The following is a 14,697-nucleotide window of genomic DNA, read 5'->3' as shown; positions in this document are numbered from 1 at the left end:
CTGTCAGCAAACCTGACATCGCCTTGTCTATGTGGCACCACTTTGTGATTTCACTGTGCGTGTTTTGGGCTCTGCAGCGCTGCAGAGTTCCCTTCAGTCAATGAGCTTCGGATCAGCTCTTAAAAGTTGCAGTGCTGTGACTATTATTTAATTTTTATGTTTTCCTTCTGGTTCTCCCAGAACGTTAATAAGAAAACTTGTTCGGGGAAATCGGGGTCTATATTTGCACACTTATCCAGTAACATTGTGGGTCGCATTGGCTCGTGTTATACGGTGTGTTTGTTTTCATTGTGCAGATTTCAGCTGCTCAGGGGGTTCAGTTATTTGACCTATATTAATATTTAATACTTAAAATAAAAGTCCAGGCACAGCCAAGGCTTTTGGCAAGTCAGTTTTAAACAGCCACCCTTCATTAAAATCTGGCTCCGTTTGAAAGGGTTTGATTTCTTGCAGGGATTGAAGCAAGGAGCAGTACTGTCGATGACTGTTTCGTTACCGTTTGAATACTGTCTTGGCTAATATTGTTGTACATCGAGTCACCATTGTAAAGGACCTTCGTGCAGTTTTTGATTTACTGAGCAGGAGAGACCTAAAAAAAAAAAAAAAAAAAAAAAAAGAAAGTGAAAAATCCCAGCTGGAATAACAAAATCAATCGTTGTATCAAAGCAATGTCTCCTTTTACTTTGCAGTCAGGCCAGGCCAGCAGTTTAGCATGGGCAGTTACTGACCATGCAATAAAATGTTGCTTTTCTTGTCTTTATTTCCCCAAACTAGTAACTTCTTAGGTTTTTTGCTAAAGACTGTAAAAAAAAAAAAAAAAAATTATATTATTCCACTAAGTGTACCCTCTTCCAAAACAAGGTTCTTCTGGGTTGCCTTAATCTCCTGAATTTCAACCAAAAAGGAGTCTTCCCTGGCACGCCTGTAAAAGAAGATTTAGCCCATGAAACGGGAAGGAGGCTTCTTGGCATCAGGTGAAATTATCGGTATAGTACAGTTCAGTCTATAGATTTTTTTTTTTTTTTTTGCTCTGGAGCGGCATGAAAGCAAGCGAATGGCTCGCTATGAATCAACCAGCTGCTTTTCAGTACCTCTTTCATTAATCCAGCGTATCTCAGCTTGCCTTTCACTCCCTGCACGGTGAAGAATATCCCTGTGTCTACCTTCCGTGCAGAAAATGCACACTTTTGCCTCGGGCTAGGGATGTGTCAAGAAGTGGAGGAAAAAACACCAACCCAGCCTCTAAAGAAAGAAAAACAATCTTTAGAAACACACTCAGCATAACTCTATAAGGATCCTGAAAGTTGACGACATAAAGAAAAAAAAAAATGAACTTAGAACAAACGTGCAATCAACTTGGATACGATGCAGTTAAAAAGCATACAAAAGCTTTATACAAACTAATGAATTGATTTAAGGCTCCACTGGGCGATATACAATGACATATTATTTATGTAACCTGTAGTTTACTGTTCACATAGTAATTTCCACCTCCACCCTGTCAAATAGAAGAAACTTTTTCACCTTAAATCTTAGATGACGATGAGACCGAAGAGCGGGAGAGGATGTATAAATGAAAGCAATTTAGCGAAGAAGGTTTGACTGACATGAAAAGACAATAAAAGTTATGATAATGCTAGGGATATCAAAGTGGAAGCCAGGTGGGCAGACGAGAATAGGCAAGTTCCCAAGTCAATCTGAAAGGCGTTCTTCAACACTGGGGAAAATCCAGCCATTTATTTTCCAGCTTATCACCCCATGGGTCAAAAGCTACGTATTAAATTTGGAGCACAAAGACCTGCCTTGTCTAACAATTGTACTTACTGTCGAGATGGACAGGGAGGAGGGGGAAGGGGAAAACTTTCAAAAGCTCAACACACTTTAGAGAAGAAGATTGGGGATTTTCTCTCTAAAATAAACCGACCATATGAATCTCACCTCTCTTACTGTTGGGGGGGGGGGGGGGGGGGGGAGTGAACCAAAATGCCCTTCTCCGATGTTCCTGATTGCTTTTTATTAGAGCATGGTTTCCTCTGTTTCTGAGTTCACGGGGTGGTAGTCACCATCCCTGTTGACGAAACAACCTGGCCCACTGAAAGCATTCCCACGTGGGATAGCAAGACCTGGATTTTCAGAATAACTTCAGAAATGAAGCTCTGAAAATTATCTGAAGCTCTGAAAATTACCTCTGAAATTATCAAGCTGCCGACCCAATACTTAGAGAGCGCGTGGCTTAACCCAGCACCCCGGTCGGCCTTCAGCTGAAGCGATGCTCTTTGGATGAGGCCGTTACAGATGGTAAGCGGATAAAATCCAGCGGCTCATTTCCCAAAATCAGAGCGCTGCCAGCTTGCGGAGCAGCGGGGCTGCGTGAGCGATGGGTGCGAGGAACAGAAGGGCTGACGGGTCGGGGTCCCACAGCTGATGGGTTCCCCGAGGGCTCCCCGCAAGCCAAGAGGAACGGAGTTGGGACGGGGACCACCAGCAGCTGCCGACCCACAGAGATCTGGCTACTGGATTCGTAGAGTGCCGACACCTAGTTATACACAGAAGGGTCTCGCTCTTCCTGAGATGGACTTGGCAGGTGTTTAGGCATTCTATAAATAATAACCGAAAATAGGCAAACACTCTAAAAACCTATGGGCACTCCAGTAGCGTGAGGGATCTTCAATAATATTGCTTTTCCTTCCTGGCAGATTCATTCATGGTTCTGTCCCTGTTTTAATAACTGCCACATGAAAATATATTTAAAAAAAAAAAAACAAAACCAAAAACAAACAAACAAACAAACAAAAAAAAAACAAACAAAAAAAAACAGGCTGGGAAGAGAGGTTTTTTTCTTGAATCTCTTTCCATTTTAAGTTTCCGTCTCCTCAGACGAAGCCCAGAAAGCCCTGCTGAGAACAGAGTAAATAACAGTCCCAGTGATTAACCCCTCTCCTTTTAAAGCATCCAGGCAGGTGCTCTGAGCACTGAGCTGAGCCCTTCCAGCTTAACCCTGCCAAGTTGGAAGCAAAAAGGGGTTTTTTTTTTCATACTGAGGGGGAGTAAAAAAGTGCGAGACATTGTTCTCCAGGACAGAAACGGCACGAAGGTTTCTATTCTGAACCTGCTATTTCTGAGCCCAGTGCAGTGAGCCGGTGGAGAGCCCCTCCGTGGGCTGACATGAAGGAAATCCCGTCTCCGGGTGTTGCTTCCGAAGGTGCCCTGAGCTCAGCTGGGAACAACACACGTGTGGTGTTTCCACTGGGGGCAACTCAGCTTCCACTGCTGCGATGGATGGATGGATGGAAGGAAGGACGGACGGAAGGATGGACAGCACAGCTGGTGGAGCAGCAAAGCACATGGCAGGACCAGAGGGGATGCAACCATATCGTCTTATTTAGCTTATTTTAGCTGGCAACAATTTACGGATCCCCTAAAGGCAGGGAATTGAGGTAGCCACCTCTGTTGGGCCAAGTCAGGGCATCGTTCAGACGGCTACAGCTGGTACCAGTGGTTCCAGTTCCCAGTGGTACCAGTGCAGCTCCTCAGAGGAATGGACTGGGGAAGTGCACCTCAGCCCCATCTCCTCTCCCTTATTGCCAAGGATATCCAAAGGATATTGCCAAGCAAAAAAAAAAAAAAAAAAAAATTTCAAAATTTCAAACTGGATGGTGAATTTTATATTATCTGTTTTTAGGGTATGTGAGACATAGCCTCACTGGCACCCTGTCTGGGATGGCAGGGGACAAGGGGCACGCATTTTTGCGCCTGTGTCTTAAATTTCCTTTACACGCGCACAAAGCTAGCAAAGTTAGTGTATTTCTTTTGTATAATACCAAACAGATCTGGGGCTGTAAGTTTCACAGATTACCAAAACTTGTATACGTCCTGGCAAAAAATTCCCGTTGCGCAGGAGTGCGTACCGGGCCACCCCGTGCCCTCCCTCAGCCAGCGGGTCGCGCTAGGAGGAGCCCGCAGCAGCACTCCCACCCGGAAAGACTCTGCTTAGGTCTTGGAGTTCAGCTTCCAGGCAAGCTGGGGAACTGCTGCTGGTGTCTGAGGAAGCACAAAAGTCAGATGCTAATCTTGGATTAAGTCTGATTTGGTTTGCTTTTTTACCCTCTTTTTTTTTTTTTTTCTCTTTTTTTTGTTTTTTTTTAAAAAAGCCAGAATAACATGAAAGTTTCAAGCCAAGAGCTCTCATTCTATGCTCACATTTGAAACACTGAAAATTCAAAGTCTGTGAGTCATCCTGACAGTACCACCAACGTGTTAATCCATCAAGTTTCCTTCCGAGTACCGGTAAGGAGGGGAAATATCATCATAACGTGGAGAACAGTTTCACTTTCCAGCATCCACTTCCTCAAGAGGGTACCGGGTAACTAAAGATACGGCCAAGTTTGCCAACAGGTTGGCAGCATTCAGAGTCTCTGGCCTCGGGCATCTGATTTTGTCACTCAGAGCGAGCTCCTTAAGCAAGCGCCTTGGAAGACATGCATTTAGCTATTCCGAATTGCCCCCACAACAACAACAGAAAATCACCAAAACAATGTTATTACCTGATGAGCAGTCCTGGGGCTCTTTTCACATCTGTTTATTTGAGTTCCTTCAGTTCTGTTTGGAGTGTTTGTAACGCCTTCTGGTTGCTGGGGAATGTTCTACACTGTGCTGGTGAAGGGGTCAGTTTTGTCCTGTGGTTTGTTCTCAGCATCTCAATCAGCTGATCTTCATCTTCAATAAAGACAGACTTTGGGGACCAGACTCACCTGTGAAGCAGCAGTTTCGGAACCCATTGGCTTCTCACCTGCAGCTCAGCTGGGCTGGGATCAGTAACCACTTCACACACTGCTTTGTGGGCAAGTCCTCGGACTGAGAAAAAGAGCCATGCCATGTAAATGTAAGTGATTCCTCAGTCCCATGAAAGGAGTCGCAGGCACAGCTCCTTCTGATGTTTGCGTTCTGCAAACACTTGTGTCAATGCCAAACTATCGCACCAACGTTTACGGAAAGCAAAGGCAGAGGAAGTGCAAAAATAGATGCGACTCATTTTCAGATGCAAGTAAATATTTTTTTGGGGGGGGGGGGACAGGACACCGAACATTATTTATCCATCCAGCTCAACTGGAACCCTAAAATCAAAATAGTGTTACTAGGAATGCCCACTGGAAATAGGAAAAGGTAAACCAGAGGTCCCCTGTTGAGGTTATTTAATTGACAAGCAGGTTCCACCTGCATCCTTACAGCTCAGATGAGTTTATTCCTGCTTCTTCGCCAACTGATGGAGCTCTTTACTGACCGGTGTCTAGCAGTGATCAAGGTGATAGTGTATCTCTTTGGAGAGGCAGCCCTCTCCGAGGATCTGTTAGTGTCATGACTTGCCAATGATGTATTGCTCTAAAAATGGTGCCTTCTACAAAAGAACAGGTCCTGGAGCAGATTTAGCCCTAATTACAGGAAGGAAGGAACAGGAGAGGTATGCAGACACCAGGAGATTCATCTTGCCAAAATAGAAAGTGTGTTGCTGCAAGCTGGAGAATTTAAATGGTGATGCTTTGGGAAGAGACCCACGCTAAACAAATACCCCCTCTGCAATAATCAAGGATTAGGCTAGAAAAATGCAGCTATCTGAAACCAGAATGTAAGTGGTTTTTTAGATAAGAGACTTACTTCTAGCCAGAAAGACTCAAAATACCTTTTTACTTCATCCTCTAATATAGCACAGCGTCTCACGTTGAATCTATGACTCAGTATCATACAATCACATCCTGGGTTTATTAGGTAATTTAGTCCTAAGTAGCAACTGAAGAAGTCCCACTCCCCTCTCGGTACTTCTCAGATTTCCTGTATTTGTCACCTGGAGATGATTATTTGATATCCTGCGTTACTGCTAATTATCATTATTTTTTACACTAGACTGTTGCATTAGATTACTATGTTAGTCTACTAACGATGGCACTCCCATGCAGCAATACACGAGGGTGCACAGCTGAGAGGGTTTTATGTATTTTCTCCATTTTACAGTGCAAGACATAAAAAGGTTGAAATTATTCCATGGCCTCAGACAAGTCATTTAAATCAGTAGCAAGCCCAGGAATAAATCCCAAGCAGTCTAAATCTCAGTTCTCACTCAAACCGGAGAACAACACAAGCGTACCTCTGTGTTGGTTCATTATTCTGTATCATGTAACCACCAGCACATCGTCTTTGAGGGCTGAGCATAGGAGGGATTAAGTTACTAAATGCTCTTATCATAAAAGAGATATTGCAGTCCTCAGGTTTCCTCTGGTAATCTGTTTGTTTTGCTGTATCTGGAGGATAAAAAATGTGGGAGTATGAAACATTTATCTGCTAATTAGCAATTACAAAACAGTAATGGAGCTTGTGTGTTTTAAAATATGTGAGACAATGTTTGATTTTATGCTTCATTTAGCAATATCATAAGGATCTAGGCATATTCTATAAATAATTTAAAACACTCTATACGAGGAGACACATGTAATCAAATGAAAGGGAGGCAAAGTCCGTGTTGAAAATAATGACCTTTTTAGCAAAGGTGGGTGTGCTTTTGTAAATACGGATGTATTTATACAAATGTGCTAGCTTCGGTGTCAGTACTTGCCTCATTCATTTAAACATATGCAAATGAATGTAAGGTGTTGGGCAATGCCAGTTAATTGCACAAGGAGTCGAGCTTGTCAGCACGATTTCCCCGCACTACCCTTCCGCGGCTCCACTCATAACAGCGACACAACACCGACACGGAGAAATAATTGTTCTCTCGGTACAGCCGGGGCTGAGGCACGGGGGGGTTCTCGGCGCTTGCCTGGCATCACCTTATCGTCGCTGGGGACGAGGAGAAGAAATCGTTCTCCGGTCCGTAGAGCTATTTTGATTGCCACTTGGCGGGACCGTACATGTAAGGTTTAACCTGGCAGAGCCGCTGCCCCTCCTGGTTCGCACCGTGCCGCAACGCAACGCCAGGCGGAAACCCCCACGCTGAAAAATTCGCACTGAGCCAGGAGGAAATTGAGCCATACGTTTGCAAGTATGTTGGCCAGGGAGAAGCTGAAAGGACAGGTCACGGCCAGAAGAAGGACTGCTGAGCCCTGATTTCCCGGAGAGCAAGGTCGCACTGGAGGGGACCCGCGAGCCCCGCGAGCCCCGCTGGCTGCGGCCGACGACGCGTGCAGAGGGACAGAGCTGCAAAGGGCCACGGGCAGCAACGCCGTAGTATAAGACAGCAACAGAAAACCCATTTCTTTGCTAAAGGTTGGCCACTCTAACCGAGGTGGATCCACTTTTTTTTACTTACTACTGTCAGGTGATAGACCCGGTATGCAAAATAGCCTTAAAGAGTTCTTTCGCAAACACTCGCGGGAGGTGAGGAACTACGTAATAGAACCATAAATGTTCATTTTCTAAATCTGTGCTGGGCACAAATCCTGAGCACAGAGGAGTGCCTGGGTGGAATTGAGCTTTTCAGCCCGGAAAAGAGAGAAATGGGGGAGACAAAGAGGACTCGGGAAAGCCACGGGTGGCCTGACCCTCCAAACTGACCACGAGCTCTGTTCATCCCACTCAAGCCGGCCCATCAGGAACGTACAGCAAGACCCACAAAGCATCCCTCACTGACGTGGGCAGCTCCGCTGTGAGGTTCCTGCTGTCTCCGTGCTTGTAATCTCATCTCTTGTGAGACAGGACTTCTGCAATGCTTTCTTTGTCACTACTGCTGTGAAGCCCCAAGAGCTTTGCAGCTCAGAAGGGCTTCCTCACAGTCCGGTGAGGAATTGCTTTGTACCACAGAAAAACTGCCCCGTGAGAGGGTGGGGAAGGTCTGAGCAACCTCCGAGGTGACCGGCTTACTCAAGGGCTGAAAGAGTACGGTCGAGGTGTTGAGCTGGCGCCAGCAGCGACCTTGGGGGGAGCAGACGGACACAGCCTCTGCTGCTCTCTCATTTTCCTGACGAGGAAGTGAGGCATCAGCATCCATTATTTCTGAAACTTCCTTCTTTGCCACTGCCTTCATTTCCAGACCCAGCTAATTATGAGTGTACAGGGTAGCTCTGACGAATTTTCCAAGCCCAGGGCCAGATCTTCACCTACACGGGCTTTAATGGCAAGCCAGAAGGAGCTGCCTCCCTTGCCATTAATGCCACCTGAGGATTAAAAAACATAGGGATAAGTCTAGTAGGATGCCAGCCAAAGCATCCTATTGTTTCAGAAACAATGTGCATGTCATTAAAGCATGACAGGGCAGTGCTTTCATTAGCTCCTTCAGACATTTCTCCCTTCCCATCACCATTTCCTTCCCAGCACCACCCTGCCCAGTGCCTCCAGAAGTAGATGCTCTTTATAACACCCACTGCTCTGCGGTGGGTTTGGTGTTACTTGTATTAACCCCAATATTAATTATCACTATGAATCTATCACTATCACTATGGCCAAACCACGACACCAGGGGAGCTGGGAGGGCAGTTATCAAGCAATGCTGATGGCATCTCACTTCTGCAGAGTTTCGTGTCCATCCATCAAAGGCAACACAAAGAGCAAGACTTCAAGAGCTCAGATGTTGTAAAACCATAAAAAGCCTACGCTTCCCCGGAGCACTCCGATTCCTATTCCCCTCCTTACTCTGCAACTGCCCTGTATCATGGCAACCAGCTATTGGGACTGTGCATTAATAGCATTAATAAAAATAAGCTCTGCAACCAGAAATAATTGAATATTACATATTTTCCCTCATTTGTGACTTCCACAAGCCCTTGCTTTTCCCAGGGCTTCAGACCCAAGCAAACTGGACACACTTCTCAAATAAAAATAGCCAGCTCACTCATCAAACACATTCAAACAGATAGTTTTCTCTAAATTGGAGGTTTGGGGGAGTTCTATGTACATTGGACTTGAAGTTCAGAGATCCCATTTCACGAACCATGCGTCATGATGACACCCAAGTGTCCTGGCCCTTTCGTCTGGGAGCAGCTTCCAAGGGGAAGCAAGTCTGCTTGCTCTTTTGAGAGACTTTACCGGGGCATATGGGACACCAGTTGTGCTTTACTGCAACACACAAGCCTCTGCCGTCAACAAAACTGTGCACTGCTAGAAACAAAATCCAAAGAGAGGGGAAAAAATCGAAGTTAGCTTTTGCGGAAGGAAGTTGCTGGTTAAGAACACGGTTGTTGGAAACAGGTGTTAATCTTTACTGGCTCGGTCCCTGCAGGAGTCACGCAGATGTCCCTCTGCTGCTCGTAATGTCATCGCCAGCTGCACCGAGAGTGGAGTGACTTCTCCTCCCTTCCCTGCCCGGAGAGACACAGGAGAAATAAAGGGGGGGGGTATATTTGGCGTGACAGTCCCACCTCGGCAAGCGCTGTGCTGGCTCCATCCGCCGCTGCCCAATACAAACCCCGACAGTAGTGATCGCGGCTCCGCTGCCACATTAACTCAACACCAAACCGCTAACGTGTGTTGTAGGATTTTCCGAGTTCTGGCCACGTTGCTTGTCTCAAAGAAACTCCTATGGGCAATGGCGTTGTGCGTGGTACCAGAAGAAACCTTTGGCATCACACTAGACTCATTCTCACGCTTTCTATGGGGGTAATAATAATGGCAAGAATTACATTCCCTTCCCTGTTCACCCGCTGCACCAGGTGAGTCCGATTTTTCAGACGATATGATAATGTTCGCCGTTACCTTATGAACAGCTCCAGTTTGCAGCCGTCCGCCGTAAGGCAGCAGCTTAAGTATGCAGCACACGCAGCCATAACGTGCATAGATAGACCGGCCATGTGTTCTTCTGCTTCTGGTCTTGGGCAATTAAACATCTGCTTTCCACAGGGAAATAATCTCTTTTGTATAACCCTAAGGAAAAAGAAGGCGGTTTATTTCATTTTTCACACTATGCATTTACTCCTCGTTAAGACAGATGACAATTAAGGCAGCCCAGCGTAATTCAAACCATTCCTTTCCACCAATAATGACGGGGACAATTTTTGACCGCTGGCCGCTTCAATTGCCAAACTATCAATCTTTTCAGTTACTGCCTGTTTATTCAAAGAGCCTTTGGGGAGCTACCAGCTAATGTGCTAGCTCCGAACACTCCCATGGCACAGTTCGCATCCCAGGCTCTTTGACCCATTTCTAACCATTACATTCAAATAATTATTTTTAGATTACACACTTATGAAAAGTAACCTCTGTGCAAGCCAGAAAAGCCAAGCCGAAGACAATTTGCCAATTCAAACCACGTCACGCTATGGCAACGCCCAAGAGCGGGGCTGCAGAACCAGAGCTGAGGTTGGATGGCACCTCTGGGTCTCATCCAGTCCAACGCGAATGCCTGCGGCCACCTCAGCTGAAAGATACCATAAATATAAATCTGCAAGAACAGAGCAGAGAGACGTTGCTTAGAAGCTCAGCATTTGCAATAAGCGCTTGCAATAGGGTTTTTCAACTAAAATGTTTCCCGTGACGTGCATGTAGCTACAGACTTTCCGAAAAGCCGAGGGCACGCCTTGTAATAATTTGTCCACACAATTTCCTTTGTCAGGTAGACACGTATGAACCCCACAAGACAGTCAAGACACGGGAGCCAAGCGCACGCAGCTGCTGATGCCCAGATACCCACTCTCTGTTTACTGCTGCCCCTTGGGCTTGCCCGGTCCATTCTGACGCTTCTCTAAACCGAAGCGGCTCCCTCAGACAGGTCTTTGCTTTCCCCATGTTTTCCACTTTTTGCACACTTAGCACATTTCCGTTTGCAATTTTGCACATTTTCCGGCGCAATCAAGTGTGTCTTCAAGCAGTTGGGGGTTCACAGACACACACGTGCGCTTTGCAGCTTTTGAGGCGAGCGAAGAGCAGGAGCAGTTCGGCTCCCCCCGAGCCGTCCTGCGGCCCTGGAGCAGACCCGGGGAGGGGGGTGTGTGCATGTGTGAAAGGAAGTGAGAGCACTAACGAGCTCAGGTTGCGTCCAAGACAAAACAGTTACTCATTGCCAGAAGCCAGCGGCTTCGCCTCCTTGAGGAATTCCCATCCCTAAACTTTGCAGATTAAAAACAAAACAAAACAAAACAAAACAAAACCCAAACTCGTCGCATTTAGCCAGCCCCTCGTCATCCTCTCCGTTATCAAACGCAAACAACTATCTCTAACAAGTCCACTAAAGCATAGAGGGAAATGCAGCGCTCCCAGCTCTTAAACCCATCGGCTAGAAGCAAAGAGCCGGTGGCTGAACAAATAGAAGAGTAATCTTTCAGAGCCCAATTGGCTTCCTATCTATTCTGAGAGCGCCTGCAACTTCAGCCGTGATTTATTAACCACCATTGAAGGACAGAGCTGTTAATAAAAGCTCACCTACAAATACCTCAGAAAATGTCAATACCCACTAACGACGTTCCCATTTAGCCCCAAATCAGCACAGCACAGCGCGTAAGCAATTGTTTCCATTCAAAAAATGTGCTTAAGTCCCGTTGGTTTCTTTTATACGAAATAAATACAGAGACTCAAAAAAAAACAACAGCGCTTTTCATGACCTGAGTTCTCAGAGGCACCGCCGGCGACACCACACGGTTAAGACCACGTTCGGTGTTACTGAACTCAAAGAGAAGGGGTGCGGGAGCGGTGCCCGGAGGTTCACACTTGCAAAGATCGCTGGTGTGTTATGAGTTATTCCCATTTGCATGAAAACTACAGGTTTGGGTTATTTTTCATGTACACTGGTCTAAATTTGATGTAGTTCAAAGGAGAGCAGAATTTGGCTTCGTATCGGTGAAAGCGTTAAGTGCGTGATCTCTTAGGGCTTAATATTCTGTGTGACTGTGCTTCTATGGAGAGCAGGACGTTACGCCAAGGGCCCTCTACGTTAGTTTAGAGACTGCTTTTTTAGGGCTTGAAACGTTTTAATGGTGCCAAGGACCATAAAGCTGTTGTGGCAATTAAAAAAAAAAAAAATTGATTACATTTGTAAGTAAGGTACCAAAAATCATACCATTCGTGACTGCCAAAAATAGCAGCTTCGGATTTCTCATAAGAATTTCAGTACTGAAAGGAGGGAAAAAACGTCAAAGCAATCGTTCCTCGCTCTGGGAATCGGCGAAAAAGCTTAGTGGTCCAGACTGTGCGAGATCCACAGTCCAGACTCCCACCACTTTGTCCCTCCTGTGCTCATTTAGACGTGTGCAAAGTAGGTATAAACCTCTATTGCATCAGAGAAATATTCCTGCTTTTCCAGTTTCCAACAGTGGAAATGACAAAACGTATTATAGGCCAGGGGAGACGCGGCCCCATAATGGCAGTTGCTTAACTGAAACTCCCCAGATCTTTTTTTTTTTTGTTTTCCCTAGGACGAAAAATTTGAATTTTGTCTTATTTCTAATAAATTCTGGTCCCAACTCAATGGAAATACGCCGAACAAATCTTTCGTCAGGCTTTTCCATTAAATTAAGAAACAGGATCCAAGTAGAAAAATGAAAGGAAATTTTAAGAACTCTAACGTAACGCCAAAAATTCTTTAATTCAGATTTGAATTTAAATTACGGGTAAAGATTTGGTAGACATTCCTCCTTATAGTTAGTTTTGCTGGTTCTGACTTACAGATCTACAAGTATTTTCATTGCGTTTGTCCCACACGAGAGTTCATTAGACTGTTAAATCCGTTTACAATAAAACATGTGAGGCTTTAACGGTGCATAGACTAATGAATGTCTATGCAATAACGATATGAACTCTATCCAATATATGTGCTGTTCGCAGCATATTAGTAAATATCAGGCAGAATATAAGTCATTTGTCGTAAAGGAGCCCATAATTTAAGACACCTAAGGAATTCCAGTGCTTTGCAAGGCAGTACATGAAGTAACATGCAGCTCATGCTGTCATTATGGCTTATTTGAGAGGTTTAGATAAAGGGGAAAAATGCCAAAAGCAAACTAACACTTCAGAGGCACAGTTAAAAAATGACATGCTTTTTGGTGGGGGAGGAGGGGGTTTAATTTTTCCTTTGCTGCTTCCCCCCTCCCCCCCCGATCTGAGTAATTACGACATTCCATTTCTTGCACAGCTTAATACCTCGATGTATTGCCCAGTCTGCGCCGCTCAAACACATTGTCAGGACACGAGCTTTTTTTTTCCTAGCGCACAGACTGGGTGATCTGATCCTCTGCTGCCAAATTACCCGGTTTGTGTCTGGAGCAGGACCCAGTGGGGAATAGGCAGGAATCCTGCAGATCAGCCAGGAAGCACTCCAGCCCTGGAGAGACTTCCCCAATTCCCTTCTTAGGCGCTGGTGCCAACGTAATGTTCTTGGCTTCAAGAAGTGTGAGTTTCTGATTCATTTTTATTTTTAAATGGACCACTGCATGGTGGAAACCCCGAATCTTTCCACTCCAAGGATTGCCATTACTATTAGTGGCGAGCAGGAAGGGAACGCTGAGCGTCACAACAGAAGGGCAACCTTTATTGGAGGTCAAAATGCTATCTCAGATCCAAGCTGATGGCGCTGGTTTGTGCGGGTAACCGGTTGAGGAAGACACAGGGAGGTCCTTCTATCCAGGATGAGCAGGGTGAAGACCATCATCTCCAGATTCACGATGCCACCGTTGCCCACAGAAGAGGGAAGGCTCCTGTTTGGATAGCGGGGGCTTTTAGTGGGAGAAGGGAAAACAGGAGGACAGATGTGGGAAGCAAATACAAAGAAACAGAGGCATGCAGAGGAGAGGGGACGAGCGAAGGGCATGGGAAGAGAGAGAGAAAAAAAAAATTGGTGAACTCTCAATGACAGAGCAACAGGTCATCTGTCTCCCCTGGCCCCAGCGAGGTCGGAGGCTTGCAAGCACAGCAAGGCTAGGCGCTGCAAGGGGAAGAAGAACTCGGACTCCTAATTCCATGGAGAGTTGACCGACCGGGCCTTTGCAAGCAGGGCATGCCTAGGACAGAAAGAGCCACGCAGCAAGGACTGGCTCCTCCGCACCTTGCAGGCATGTCCCCACCTAAGACGGGGACATGTTTGATTTTGGCCCTTTGCAGCACAGCAGCAGAGCCGTGGCTTTGGGTGCGCACCTGACTGTAGACTACCGATTAATAGTCCTACCCAAAAGTGAGCTGGTGCGCAGCCCTAGGTGAAGGAACCAACCTAACGCGGTGACATAGCTTTGGAAGCTTAAATAGATCTGTCACTCTTAAGCGATTAACTCAGCAGAAGAATGGGAATCTCTTCAGAATTTTCCTTTCCTTTACACCAGAATTAGCTGCTTCTGCTGGTGGTGAAGCAGACTGTGCTAGGCAAAGTCAGGACTGGGCAACCAGGGCTCGGGCTACAACAAATCTCCCAAGGCAGTTGATAGCAGCCAAAATGAAGAAGCCGGGCAGGGAGTCGTTCAACAGGTCTTGGTTTGGGATATTTATTATTTTTTTTTATTCCCCTTGATCTGGCTTCAGGAAAAAGAGCAGCCCACAGCGATTCAGCAGCTTCACGAGCGCAGCGCACCACCCTACAGCCGGAGAGCGCAGCTCTGGGCACAGCCCTTCCATCAGCTGCTCTGGACCCTCCGCCTGGGCGTCAGGGTGCAAATCTCGGCCAGCGCAAAGCCATGCTCTTTCACACAGGGACTTCCATGAAATCCTGGTCTGTAAGTATGTAGCTGACAGCTCTCACTTGTATCTTACGCTATAGAGATGGCAACTCTGCAGGGACATCAGCATTCAAAACACTCTTGA

General features: G+C 46.1%; 1 protein-coding gene and 1 long non-coding RNA gene across 2 annotated transcripts in view; both read right to left on the bottom strand.

Annotated features, from left to right (window-relative positions):
* Positions 1-210: 210 nt before the first annotated feature.
* PDGFA (platelet derived growth factor subunit A) overlaps positions 211-14,697 on the bottom strand; it is a gene marked incomplete at its 5' end in the record, with an annotated part of 92,279 nt that continues 77,792 nt past the window's right edge. The window contains one exon of the mRNA XM_082490755.1: positions 211-589. The remainder of the gene's footprint in view (positions 590-14,697) is intronic.
* On the bottom strand, positions 9,456-13,138 carry LOC309677781. The gene is made up of 3 exons (XR_014269712.1): positions 13,051-13,138; positions 9,676-9,843; positions 9,456-9,571 (listed from the first exon to the last, which is right to left on the bottom strand). It is a non-coding gene; the product is annotated as an uncharacterized lncRNA (long non-coding RNA).

This window comes from Vanellus vanellus (genome assembly GCF_965231255.1).
Source record: "Vanellus vanellus genome assembly, chromosome: 14".
Taxonomy (NCBI): domain Eukaryota; kingdom Metazoa; phylum Chordata; class Aves; order Charadriiformes; family Charadriidae; genus Vanellus; species Vanellus vanellus.
Note: the sequence above shows the minus strand (reverse complement) of the source record. Positions and strands in the feature narration are given on the sequence as shown.